The following is a 13,158-nucleotide window of genomic DNA, read 5'->3' on the forward strand; positions in this document are numbered from 1 at the left end:
TCTATGCACTCACAGCTAAAAAAAAATCAGGTTCACTTAAGAATGCCCTCAATGATGCAGTAAAAATTAGAAATTTATATTTAGCATTAAGCCTTGAGTATGCATCTTTTTAACATTCAGCCTGATGCCGCTTCCTTATAATGAAAGTACAACGGTTGCCTTAAAGCAAAGTATTTTTGCCATTGTTTGAGTGGTGAGCTAAACTAGCAGCTTTCTCTTCATGGAAAAACATTTGCACTTGAAAAAGCAACTGACAAACTATGGTTATGCAGGCTTGCATATTTGGCAGATATTTTCTCAAAAATTAACAAAGTGAGTCTGTCACTTCCAGAAAAATAAATTACGGTATTTGTTGCCAATGATAAAATTTAAGCTTTTGGACAAAAATCATAATTTTAGAAAAATTGCATCCACCACCGTATGTTTGATAGCTTTCCAACACATACTTTTCTGAGGATATTCGTGGTAATATTACCAAGTATGATATTTTAATATTGTATTACAAAATGTGTCAAAATTTGGAAGATCTGTATAACAAATTGAACCAGTATTTCCCGTAGACTAATGTAAGGGCTACAAAATAACGCAGAAGTAAAAGATACATTCAAAGTATAATCGAGAATAATGGATTTTAATATACTGCAAAACATTGATATAGTTTTAGATTCCACATTGCCGTTATCATTTAAGAAACTACCACTTGTAAGTTTTGGTTTAGAATCAAAGAAGGATGTCTACAATTATCTAAATAGACTATCAAAAGGCTTTTCCCTTTCTAACCATACATGGATATAAGGCTAGATTTTCTTCATATACTTTAGTCAAAGCAACATAGAGCAATAGATTGAATGCAGAACCATATATGTGAATTCAGAAGGTCTTCAATTAAGCCAGCTATTAGATTTGCAAAAATGCAAAATAATGCCAATATTCTCACTGTTTTTGTTTTGGACAAATATAGTCATATTTTGTAAAGCATGTTATTTATGTTAAATTCAATGGTTTATTATAGTTCCTCTTAAATGAATTAATAAGTTTTTTTCATCTTCTTTCTTTCTTTCTTTTTTCTTTTTCTTTTTTTTTTTCTGAAACAGTCTTGCTTGGTTGCCCAGGCTAGAGTGCCGTGGCTCCATCTTGACTCACTGCAACCTCTGCCTCCAGGTTCAAGAAATTGTTGTGCCTCAGCCTCCCAAGGTGCTGGCAGGCACCACCACGCCTGGCTAATTTTTGTATTTTTAGTAAATGTGGGGTTTTGCCATGTTGGCCAGCCTGGTCTCGAACTCCTGGCCTCAACCAATCTGCCTGCCTTAGCCTCTCAAAGTGCTGGTATTAAAGGTGTGAGCCACCACTCCTTGCTGGTAGTTTTAAATTGCATTATTTCAATGTCTAATCTTAAAAGATATAACTTATAAAAATAAAAGTTATTTGGGGTCTTCAATAATAAACCCTTTTTTACTCTTATACTTTCAAGAATACAAAGGGGTCTCCAGATAAAAACTTGGAAAATTACTTCAAAGGCCTTTTAAACACTTTGCTTCACCTCTTCGAATGGTGGTTCCTCAAGTGCGGTCCTTTTGCCTTGCCACTGCTAGTTGGCTCTCCTAAAGCCTTCAATTACATCACTTTTGCAGATCACTAAAGGTCATTGGTTCTCTTCCTTGTTTTCTTAGCCGCATCATCTCCCCGTATTTTTCCTATGCTCATAGTTTTCCTTCCCACAATTCTGCCTTTCAAGTGCTTTCTCACTCTGCAAGAACCATTCAAACGCTAACTCCTTTCCAAAACCTCTTGGATATTTCTGCTCTCTTCCATAGGAAGCCATCTTTTTCTGATCCAAGATATTAGAAAGTTGTGTATATCACTCTTACACATTGCAATATTATACATTTTACTATGAATGTAGTTCTTTCTCTTCCTCATTTGTTAGGTTCTTAAAAGTAATGCCTTGGATTTCACAGTGCCTGACATAGAGCAAGTTTTTTTATTCATTCATCATTCATTTATTCAGGAAACATTAGTGATTACTTACCAAGCATTGGAGGGTAAATAGTTAGTTACATACAGAACTTTGCATCATGAATTTTGGTATTAGTTGCAGAAATAATTCAGTCTTGTTTGATGCAAAATTCTTCTTATATAACAGCATTAAAACCCAACCCTGTCTCTAGCTATTTAGTTAACTAATTGCCAATGTTTTGCAGATTATATTTACACAAAACAACTCCTTTTTGGCAGGTTAAATGTACAGTTAACTCTTGAACAACATGAAGGTTAGGAGTGTTGACCTCCACACAGTCAAAACTCCACACACAAATTTTGACTCCCCCAAATTCTTACTAATAGCCTCTCATTGACTCAAAGCCTTACAAATAATATTTGCAATTGATTAGACATTTTTTGTTTGCTATATATGTTATACACTGTATTCTTATAAAAACTAGAGAAAAATATGTTATTAAGAAAATTATTTTTAAAAACTACATTTATATTAATTAAGTGGAAGTGGGTCATCATAAAAGTCTTCATCCTAGGCATCCTCATGTTGACTAGGCTGAGGAAAAGGAGGAAGAGAAGGGGCTGGTCTTGCTGTCAAATTATAATGCTGAATATTATGTTTTTTTATTTTAGATAGGTTAATCCATTTAAAAAATTGTGCCCTGGAAGTGGAGAGGGTATTCTAGAGATATTTGCGTGGCAGAGGTGGAATAAGTGGAGGAGGTGGAAGATGAGGCAGGAGAGGCAGGCATATTTGGTGTAACTTTTATTGAAAAAATATCCTCATGTAAGTGGGCCTTCACAGCTGAAACCCGTGTTGTTCGAGGGTCAACTGCAGATTAGACTTGTTTTTATAAGAATATGTAGAATAATAAATAATTTTATCGTGTAATAAATCAGTTCAAATATAGTCTACATGCATTTTCGCATAAAATGAAAGTATGCTCTTGAGCCACAGCCATAGTCCTAAAGGTGTCACTCTGGGCAATAATACTGAAATGTGATTATAACTCTGAACTTCATATGATCACTATAATTATTCTAAAAGGTTTTCCTTACTTTCTGTCTTCCACAGCACTTTCTGTGGGTACAGTCTCACTTATACTGTATGGTTATTTGACTAATGTTTGATCCTTCCATTGAACTTCAAGCTCATGAGGGCAAGAAGGTCACTATTGCTCACTATCACGTCTTCAGAGCATAACACTGTGCTTCTTACATAGCTGATCCCATGTATTTGTTAAAAATAGGTGTAAAGAACTAAATGCTCCAAGATGGCAATAATATATGCTTTCATTATGATTTCCACAATCTCAGCTTAGATGCACTTCTATGAATGTCAGTATTCTGTTTCCAGTGTAATTAAACATTAGTGTTTACAGTTACTCACAGAAAACAGGAAGCAACACATTTAGGATAGCTGCATCTACAAAAAGAAAAGCCACAGACATTATACAAAATATTAAATGCTTAAACCAGAGCTGGTTATTAAGCACTATAGCATATAATTAATAATATTATGTAATTGGCAAGATATTTATATTCAGAATAGAAGGCAATAGACAAATATTCTGTGAATTGGGGTTTTATGAAGGTCAAATATTTATTTTGCTGACATTATTATTTTGTTTGTCAAAGTATCCTTATTCATAGGAATAGAGAAAGCTATTATAATAGTTTCTAAGCTAGACCATCTGCCTCCAGCTTCTCTCTATCCTCTCCACACCTTCACACACTTAATTATACTGCGACTGGAATTTCCTCTATAGTCTAAATCTTATCATATAACTCCATTACATGGAACTTGGGTGATTATTAAATGTAGTGGCTCTCAATTGGGAAGCAATTTCTGCCTCCCAGGGAACATTTGGCAGTGTCTGAAGATACTTTTGAACACTACAAATGGAGAAGGCGGCTAAGGGTATTACTTGAATCTAATAAGTAGACATTAAGGAGGCTGCTAAATATTCTACGATGCACAAGAGAGCCCTCCACAATAGAGAAGTGGCAAGCCCAAAAATGCAGTAGTGCTGAGGTTGGGAAACCCTGACTGAAGGTTGAAGCCATGGTGTCAAATATCAAAGTTGCTGATACTATGATAAAGTCACTCTTGTCAGACCCAGTTAGAGTACAGCCAGGAAGTTATGAAAAAGGGGGCTGGCTCATGCTTGTATGCCTGAGGTAAGAACTACCATAAGGACTTTCTAAAACCCACAAGAGATTCTTGCCCCTCTTACATGCGTTTCACACCTTACTTGCCTTACAGACCTTGCTTGTTCTGCACTTCCACACATATTTCTGTAAAAAGGTTTGTTGATTCACCCTTTTTTGACGCATCAGATGCTTTATAATTTGCCACAACCTCCTACCATTTGTTATTGTTTTCATTCAGCTGTCTTCACTTGTTCATATTTCCCACCTTACCTAAAATATACCTCAAGTCTGGGTACACCCTACTTCACATCCACACAACAGCCATGCTAAATTCCTAAATTCCTCAATATGCCCTTTCATGTGTCTGTGTTTTTGCATATGCTACAAAATCACACTGGAATTCTCTATTACTCTTTCCCAAGCCCCATTTGCCTGATGTACTGATCTATGTCCTTTCAAATTTGCTCCTTTCATTTGTGTCTCAGTTACGCATTTTATTGCGTGCATTTTATTATATCAGAGTTTGCACAGAATTACATATTACTATTTATGCCTCTGCTGTCTACTTTCTTTAGGCTTTCAGGCCTTTGAAGATTATGACCATGCTATAATTAGCATCTTGTCTCATAGCACCTAAGATAGTGCCTGGGCACATATTTAATTTTTGTTGTTGTTGTTGTTGTTGAACTCCTGAAATTAAATCCATTTCTTCTCTACCCTTTAACTTTGTAAATCAATACTACCATACATCTAATCACTTGGACTACAAGTTAAGAATACTTTACACAATTTCTCTTTCCCCAAAGGTATAGAAAGTAGAATTAACATTGCTTTATTTTTAAATTGCAGAGACTAGATGGTATAAAAGAGAAGAATATATCTATTGCAAAAGACTAAAGAATAGTTAATGTTATTACTACAGAAGAATACATCTCAAAATTAATAAATTTGGGGTTGTAAAATTTGGAGTAATTGAAGATATTTCTTTGTATTTCTCTACATACCCTAAGTTTTCTAAAGCAACTGTGTGTTGCATTAATGTCAGAAAATAAGAGAAAAAGGTAAATCATATTTTATATTTACATTTTAAAGAAAAACAATTTCGGATTAAGATTCAGTTTTTCTATTAGGAAATCAGAATATAGAACTGCTGATTAAGCGTCCATTCTTTCTACAAAGAACAAATAAAAAATCTCATAGCATGACCATAGTAATACAAACCACATACATTTTACATTTCTTCAAGTGTTTTGGAAGTACCTTTCAAAGTGTATAGCACTATATGAAAACTACACTTTATTTTTATTTTTGCATCAACACGATAGATTTACCATTAGCTAATTTGTTCTTCAAAATTCTTAGATTTAATTTTCTAAATGAGCCTATAACAGAAGCAGGTAAGATGTTATCGAATGTCAGGTAGTATATTATGATAGGAAGCCTTAGGCTAAATGCTATCGCAACTGCAAATATGTGTAAAGACAGAAAAATGTCCATTATGTAAGTGTGGTGACTTTCTAAGTCTCTGTCCTTTTAAGTGTTCCAACAGCAGAAGGCAGATGCAATAATATTTCTGTGGCAGGGTTCAGCTAAATGTTTAGCTAAATAGCTAGCTTGTGCAAAGTGACAAAAATCTAGTCAGGAAGGAATTATAAATCAAGTACACTATTATAAGGATATGTTTTATTCAGCTTTCTAGATTCTTACTCCATCTTTAAATGGAGGCAAGTATTCCTTATAACTCCTATATTTAAATAATGCTTATTTCATTAAAAAATGCTTTGTGACATTTGCTAGGCATATAATTAAACAGCTTCTGTTGTTTATGAAGTACAATGCTAGATAAGCTGGATGAATTCACATGTTTGTATAAGACCTCTGGAGTATGGGGTTCTGAGTATATATTTCAAATGAATATAAATGATCCATGTACGTGTGCTGCAAACTAGGGCACTTCAGTATTAGACAACTGTCCAAGCAGTAAAATGAAGATTAAAACTAACCAGAACACACACTTATACACACACATACACAACCATTCATAGAAATGGATTTAAATGGGTTATAAATAGTATATTCATAATATTTTGCCATTACTTTTAATGTTAAAAACTTCAGTTACTTTTGCATCAACATAATAAACCTAGAAATAAAATAATTTTAATCATGGTACTGTATATAGTTAAAACTCTGCTATTGAAATAATACCTCATATTTATTGAGACTTTCTTAATGCCCTGTGTTTGGAATATCATCTTACTCATTATAGGTACTTCATCAACATTAGAAGTGAATGAATAAATATATCAATATATCCATAAATGAATGAAAGAACCCTGAATACTCTTGTACGTACTTTACAAGCAGTATCTTATGAAACCTAATAAACAATCCAGTAAGTGACATTTTCACCAATGCATTTGTAAGGCTATGATATTAAGAATTTTAATGTGGTGGCATCAGCATTGTAATTTAGATATTAATCATTTTTGTTTCTCTGCTTTTTTTCTCTTTCATGCATATGCACATACATTTATACCATATAAACTGTACATAGGTGTTGAGTGGACAAAGGCGTATAGCCGGGGGCATCCAGACACTAAGCCTGCTGGAACAGCATTTACAGGAGAAAGCTCAGAGACAAAAGCAATAACGGGTGTCCAGATTCCCCATTAAGCCTAGAGATCTAGCAGATCCAAAAGACAGATACTGGAGAAAGCCCCCAAATTTGGGTTGTGTGACTTATGAACTAGGTTTTGAAAAAGAAACAGCCTCCCTTGGGGTGATGAATGAGAAGGGGATGTTGGCTCCCAAGACTTCTAGTAATCCAAACTTGATTACCTTAAGTGCCAGGCCCTGCTGGTTTCCACGGAGCAAACAGAAGGGAGCTCAACCCCTGCCTGGGAGGCCAGCTTGGAAGAATTAGCCTTGGAAAAATTAACCCTTAACTCTCAAAATGAAATGTTAATAATGATTTATATTCTTTCTTGAGCATTTACTTTACCAATGTTAAGTGCCTGAATTGAAACACTTCCTGAATGAGCTTTTTAACTCTATAGGATTCCATTGTCTTCTGTATTAAAAATCTGGTCCAGAAAGTGAAGCAAAAGCAGGGTATATTAAGTATCTTTTATCTCTACCAATAAATAAAATCAGTAGAATTGAGCAAGATTAGCAATAGAGATACAACTTCCACCTGACTGTCTGTTTGGTCTGAGGAAAATCAGGATGCTCACTAAGAGTGAAACAACAAAATCAACTGTGTTTGAGAACAGACAGTAATCTTTTATTGAGTAGCTTAACCTAATGATTACGTTAGGTTCAAATTTTATCTAAAAAGCAAAAATATTTTACCCACATAACAAAATCTTCATTAAAAAGCAAACTCAAAGTAATTTAAGATGGATTTGCAAACCTCCAACTTACACATTTTGCATGAAACTCAATTAACTAAAATAAAAAATAAATCCTAAGGAAATGTTAAGAATGTATTCTATTTAGTTGAATAATACCAAATTTATTAGAGCAGGTGTTTTCAACTTGTGTTAGCTAAGTACTTCCTAAAGGAATTTGTAAAACTATATAATTCCCTACACACTTTTAGCTTAAAATATTTTGTAAATTTTAATACTACCAAAGGAAGTGATTTCTGCATTTGACAAATATTTACTTTTTTAAGTAAATTGGTTGTAATCCTTCTAGGAAATAAACAGAAAATGAGTGGAATGATCCTAAATACCACAGGCATTTAATTCCTATTGTAATATACATTCTTTAAATGCATGAAAAAGTTCTTTTTAACATCCTAACTCTTACCTAGTTATTTTCTCTTGAACTCATATTTCCCATCCATTTCTCTGATAGAATGTTATTTTAAAATATGTTTTGGTACCTAAAATTATTTTAACAATCATACTTCTCTGACACAAAAATATAAATTAAAATTTGGCATTTTTCTATGATCTCAAAATGCTCAAATTTTCTTCTGGATTAAAGTATTATTACAAATAATATTGACATACTACTGACTGAAATGTTATAAATAGATCATATTTTGTTGGATAACTTAAAATTTTGTCTCAGTATGATGAAAGATGGTTTTTTATTTTTTTTTCTCAATTGTTTCATGTATCCATGGTTGACTCTAAATTATTCCTAGACTGAGACTGGATGCAACATTGATTTCCATTTTATTTTTTGATGAATATTAGCATTGATGATGACCTTCCCATAAATAAATAGATGAGAAATGTTCCCATAAATAAATAGATGAGAAATGTCATCTATTTATTTATGATGAGAAATGTTGAAAATTACTATTGATAACTACCTTCCCGTAAATAAGTGGATGAGAAATGTTTATTCTGCAAATAAATTTATCATAATTCTACCCCAAAAAAATTTTACAGTTATGTCACTCAACTATTTGAATTCCTTCTTAGTTGTTTATCAGTGAACTCACAATGATCAACTGAAGAAGGTATTTTTAATCAGCTGACAATTAGGCCTTTCTTCAAATGTATTGCATACAAAACTTGGAAACAACCAGACATTAATCAGCATTGTAATCCAGTTAATGGAGCCATTTATTTGTAACATAAATCCATATTTGCTATCATCAATTGTTTGGTGTCAAGGAGATACTATACACTGGTCCAATACACTAGGGTTAACATTTCAAACAAGTGAGAGATGTGCATATATTTTGTAAAGAAAGAGAAAGGTGAATTTGAAAATATATATGTGTATGTATATGTGTATGTATATGCATATACATTTTTGGGAAATGGCAACAACTACAAGGTCTTGGCCAACATTCTCAGGCATATTAGTTTTACATAAAAGTATAGAGTTCACAAATTCCCAAATCAGATTCCTTAACACTAAGTCACTCTTGAATATATGTCAGTGCCAGTGTCTCTCAATAGGAAGACCTTTATTTTATAGCAGCTATTAGCATCACAATAAGAGACACTTCACGCTAAAATTTTTACAGTGACAGGTGTTATTTTATTCAATAAGCATTTTATTAAGGTATTTCATACATAAAGAAACATACACAAATTCAGAGTACAATTCAAAAGCTTTACAAAGTGAATATCCCTGAGTAATTAGCAAGGATATCAAGAAATAGAATAATATCAACATCTCAGGAGCCAACCTAAGCCTTCTTTCAGTCATGTCCTCCACCCTCACATTCAAAGGAAACTGTTATCTTTATTTCTATACAATTGATTAGATTTGTTTTTTGCCTTTATATGAATGGGATCATTCTGTATATTATTTTTGGTTCTGGTTTATTTGGGTCAAGGCTATGTTTTTGAGATTCATGCATAATGTTTTTATTCATCTTGTCCATCCTTTCCCACTTTTTTATGTCATTGGTCTACAAACTACATCTCACAGGTTAAGTCTGGCTCACCGTCCATTTTTGCAAATAGATTTCTCATATTCCTACTCATTATTTATTTTTTATTATTTTTATTATACTTTAAGTTCTGGGATACATGTGCAGAACGTGCAGGTTTGTTACATAGGTATACATGTGCCATGGTGGCTTGCTGCACACATCAACCCATCATCTACATTAGCTATTTCTCCTAATGCTATCCCTCCCCTAGCCCCCCACCCGCCGGCAGGCTCTGGTGTGTGATGTTCCCCTCCATGAGTCCATGTGTTCTCATTATTCAACTCCCACTTATGAGTGAGAACATGCGGTGTTTGGTTTTCTGTTCTTGTGTTAGTTTGCTGAAAATGATGGTTTCTAGCTTCATCCATGTCCCTGCAAAGGACATGAACTCATCATTTTTTATGGCTGCGTAGTATTCCATGGTGTATACGTGCCACATTTTCTTTATCCAGTCTATCACTGATGGACATTTGGGTTGGTTCCCAGTCTTTGCTATTGTGAACAGTGCTACAATAAACATACGTGTGCATGTGTCTTTATAGTAGCATGATTTATAATCCTTTGGGTATATACCCAGTAATGAGATTGCTGGGCCAAATGGTATTTCTAGTTCTAGATTCTTGAGAAATCGCCACACTCTTTTACACAATGGTTGAACTAATTTATGCTCCCACCAACAGTGTAAAAGCGTTCCTATTTCTCCACATCCTCTTTCTCCACATCCTCCCCACTAAAAAGTTTCCTGGCTTTTTAACGATCACCATTCTAACTGGTGTGAGATGTATCTCATTGTGATTTTGACTTGCATTTCTCTAATGACCAGATCTGCACAGCAGAAGAAACTATCCTACTCATTATTTTTACACAATAGCTATAGCTATTTTTGTACTGCAACAGTAGAATTGTGTGACAGAGACTATATGGTACACAGGTATTTACTATCTGTACTCTAGAGAGAAAACTTGGCCCACCTCTGCTTTATAAATGTTTTCTAGTATCAATACATGATAATTTATTTTTCTATTCCTGGGGTTGAAGACTATGGCCTGTTTTTGCATAGGGTCTGCGAGTTACAAATGGTTTTTTCTCTATTTAAAAAAATTATCATAAAAGAGAAAACCCACTTTCACCATTCCTGTTCAACATAGTACAGGAATGTACTTAGCCAGAGCAATCAGGCAAAAAAAGAAATAAAAGGCATCCAAACAGAAAAAGAAGTCAAACTATCACTCTTCACTGACAATATGCTTCTGTAACTAGAAATCCCTAAAGACCCTGCCAAAAGGCTGCTGGAACTAATCAACAATTTCAGTAACGTTTTAGTATACAGAATTAATGTACAAAAATCAGCAGTATGTCTATGTACCAATAAAGCTCAAGTGGACAGCCAAATCAAGAACTAGGTCCCTTCTACAATAACCACAAAAACAAACAAACAAACAAACATACCCAGGAATACAACTAACAAAGGAGGTAAAATATCTCCATAAGGAGAACTACAAAACACTGTGGTCAATCACAGATGACACAAACGAATGCTCATGGATTGGAATAATCAATAGTGTTAAAATGGTCATACTGCACAGAACAATTTACAAGTTCAATGCAATTTATAGATTTCTATCAAACTACCAATGTCATTTTTCACAGAATCAGAAAAAAACTATTCTAAAATTTATATGGCATCAAAAAAGTGCCCAAATTGCCAAAGCAAATCTCAAGCAAAAAGAACAAAGCCAGAAGCATCATATTACCTGATTTCAAACTATACTATAAGACTACAGTAAACAAAATAGTATGGTATGGGTACAAAAAGAGACACATAGACCAACAGAATAGAATAGAGAACACAGAAATAAAGCCACACACCTGTAGTCATCTGATCTTTGACAAAGGTGACAAAAATAAGTAATGAGGAAAGTACTCCCTAATCAGTAAATAGTGCTTGGATAGCTGGCTAGCCAATATGCAGAAGAATTAAATTGGACCCCTACCTTTCACTATATACAAAAATTAATTCAAGATGGAGTAAAGATTTAAATATATAATCTCAAACTATAAGAATCCTAAAAGAAAACCTATAAAATATTTGGGACATTGGCCTTGGGAAATAATTTTTGATGAACGCTTAAAGCAATTGCAACAAAACAAAAGCTGTCAAGTGGGACCTAATTAAACTAAAGTGCTTCCACACAGAAGAAAAAACTACCGACAGAGTAAACAGACAACCTGCAGAATGGGAGAAATCTCCAACAAAAGTGTAATATTCAGAATCTATAAGGAACTTAATGCAATAGGTAAAAAATAAATAACCTCATTAAAAAGCTGGCAAAAGACTTAAGTGGACACTTTGTATATTAAAAACAAAATTTGTAGGTCCCAGATGATATTAAATTCTCCCAAAAAAAGGCTTATTATTTTTTCTTCTGGGCAGATAAATTGAGAAAATTTCCCCTTAACATAATCAGAGGCCGAGCTAGCTCAAAGCTGGATTGCACTTTTGGAAAAGTATAGTCTTATTCTGACTTATTCTTCTTACTTTCATCTGAAAGCTTTAGATACCTCCGCATAATGGATTCTTTCTGGTATGTTTGTCACCTTAGCTCCACAAAATTGTTGTAAACTTCAGTCAGTACCAGATATATATATACACACACATGCACACACACTAAGTAGTAATATAATTTATATAATATTTATATATAAATTATATTATATAAATATTATAATTTAATTTATATATAATTAAATATATAAATTATATATTTATATATAATTAAATATATAAATTATATATTTATATATAATTAAATATATAAATTATATATTTATATATAATTAAATATATAAATTATATATTTATATATAATTAAATATATAAATTATATATTTATATATAATTAAATATATAAATTATATATTTATATATAATTAAATATATAAATTATATATTTATATATAATTAAATATATAAATTATATATTTGTATATAATTAAATATATAAATTATATATTTGTATATAATTAAATATATAAATTATATATTTGTATATAATTAAATATATAAATTATATATTTGTATATAATTAATATATAAATTATATATTTGTATATAATTAATATATAAATTATATATTTGTATATAATTAATATATAAATTATATATAATATAATTTATATAATATTTATATATAACTCATATATATTGAATATTATCAATTTAATATGAGATACATATTCATAATAAATATATATATTAATTTTTAAGGGTAAATTGATACCTTCAGGTTAACTTGCTACTGTGTGTGTGTGTGTGTGTGTGTGTGTGTGTGTGTGATGTTTCATTTAAGCCAAGTACAAAGTAATTCTAAATCATTACATTTATTTGATGATTACAAAAGAACTCTCTGGGTCACAGTAGCTCTTTCTCTTTTGGCTGTATTCCATTCTGAAAGCTCATAACCTTGGCCATTACAGATGTTTTAAATTTTAAATAGCATTTATTAGAGTATTTTTTCAGTTTTAGAATTTATACTTGTATAAGCCACCTTTCCAACTGTAGAGATTTGGGGGATTCTTGTTTGCTTGTATTTAAGAAC

Source organism: Pongo pygmaeus, chromosome 10 (genome assembly GCF_028885625.2).
Source record: "Pongo pygmaeus isolate AG05252 chromosome 10, NHGRI_mPonPyg2-v2.0_pri, whole genome shotgun sequence".
Taxonomy (NCBI): Eukaryota; Metazoa; Chordata; class Mammalia; order Primates; family Hominidae; genus Pongo; species Pongo pygmaeus.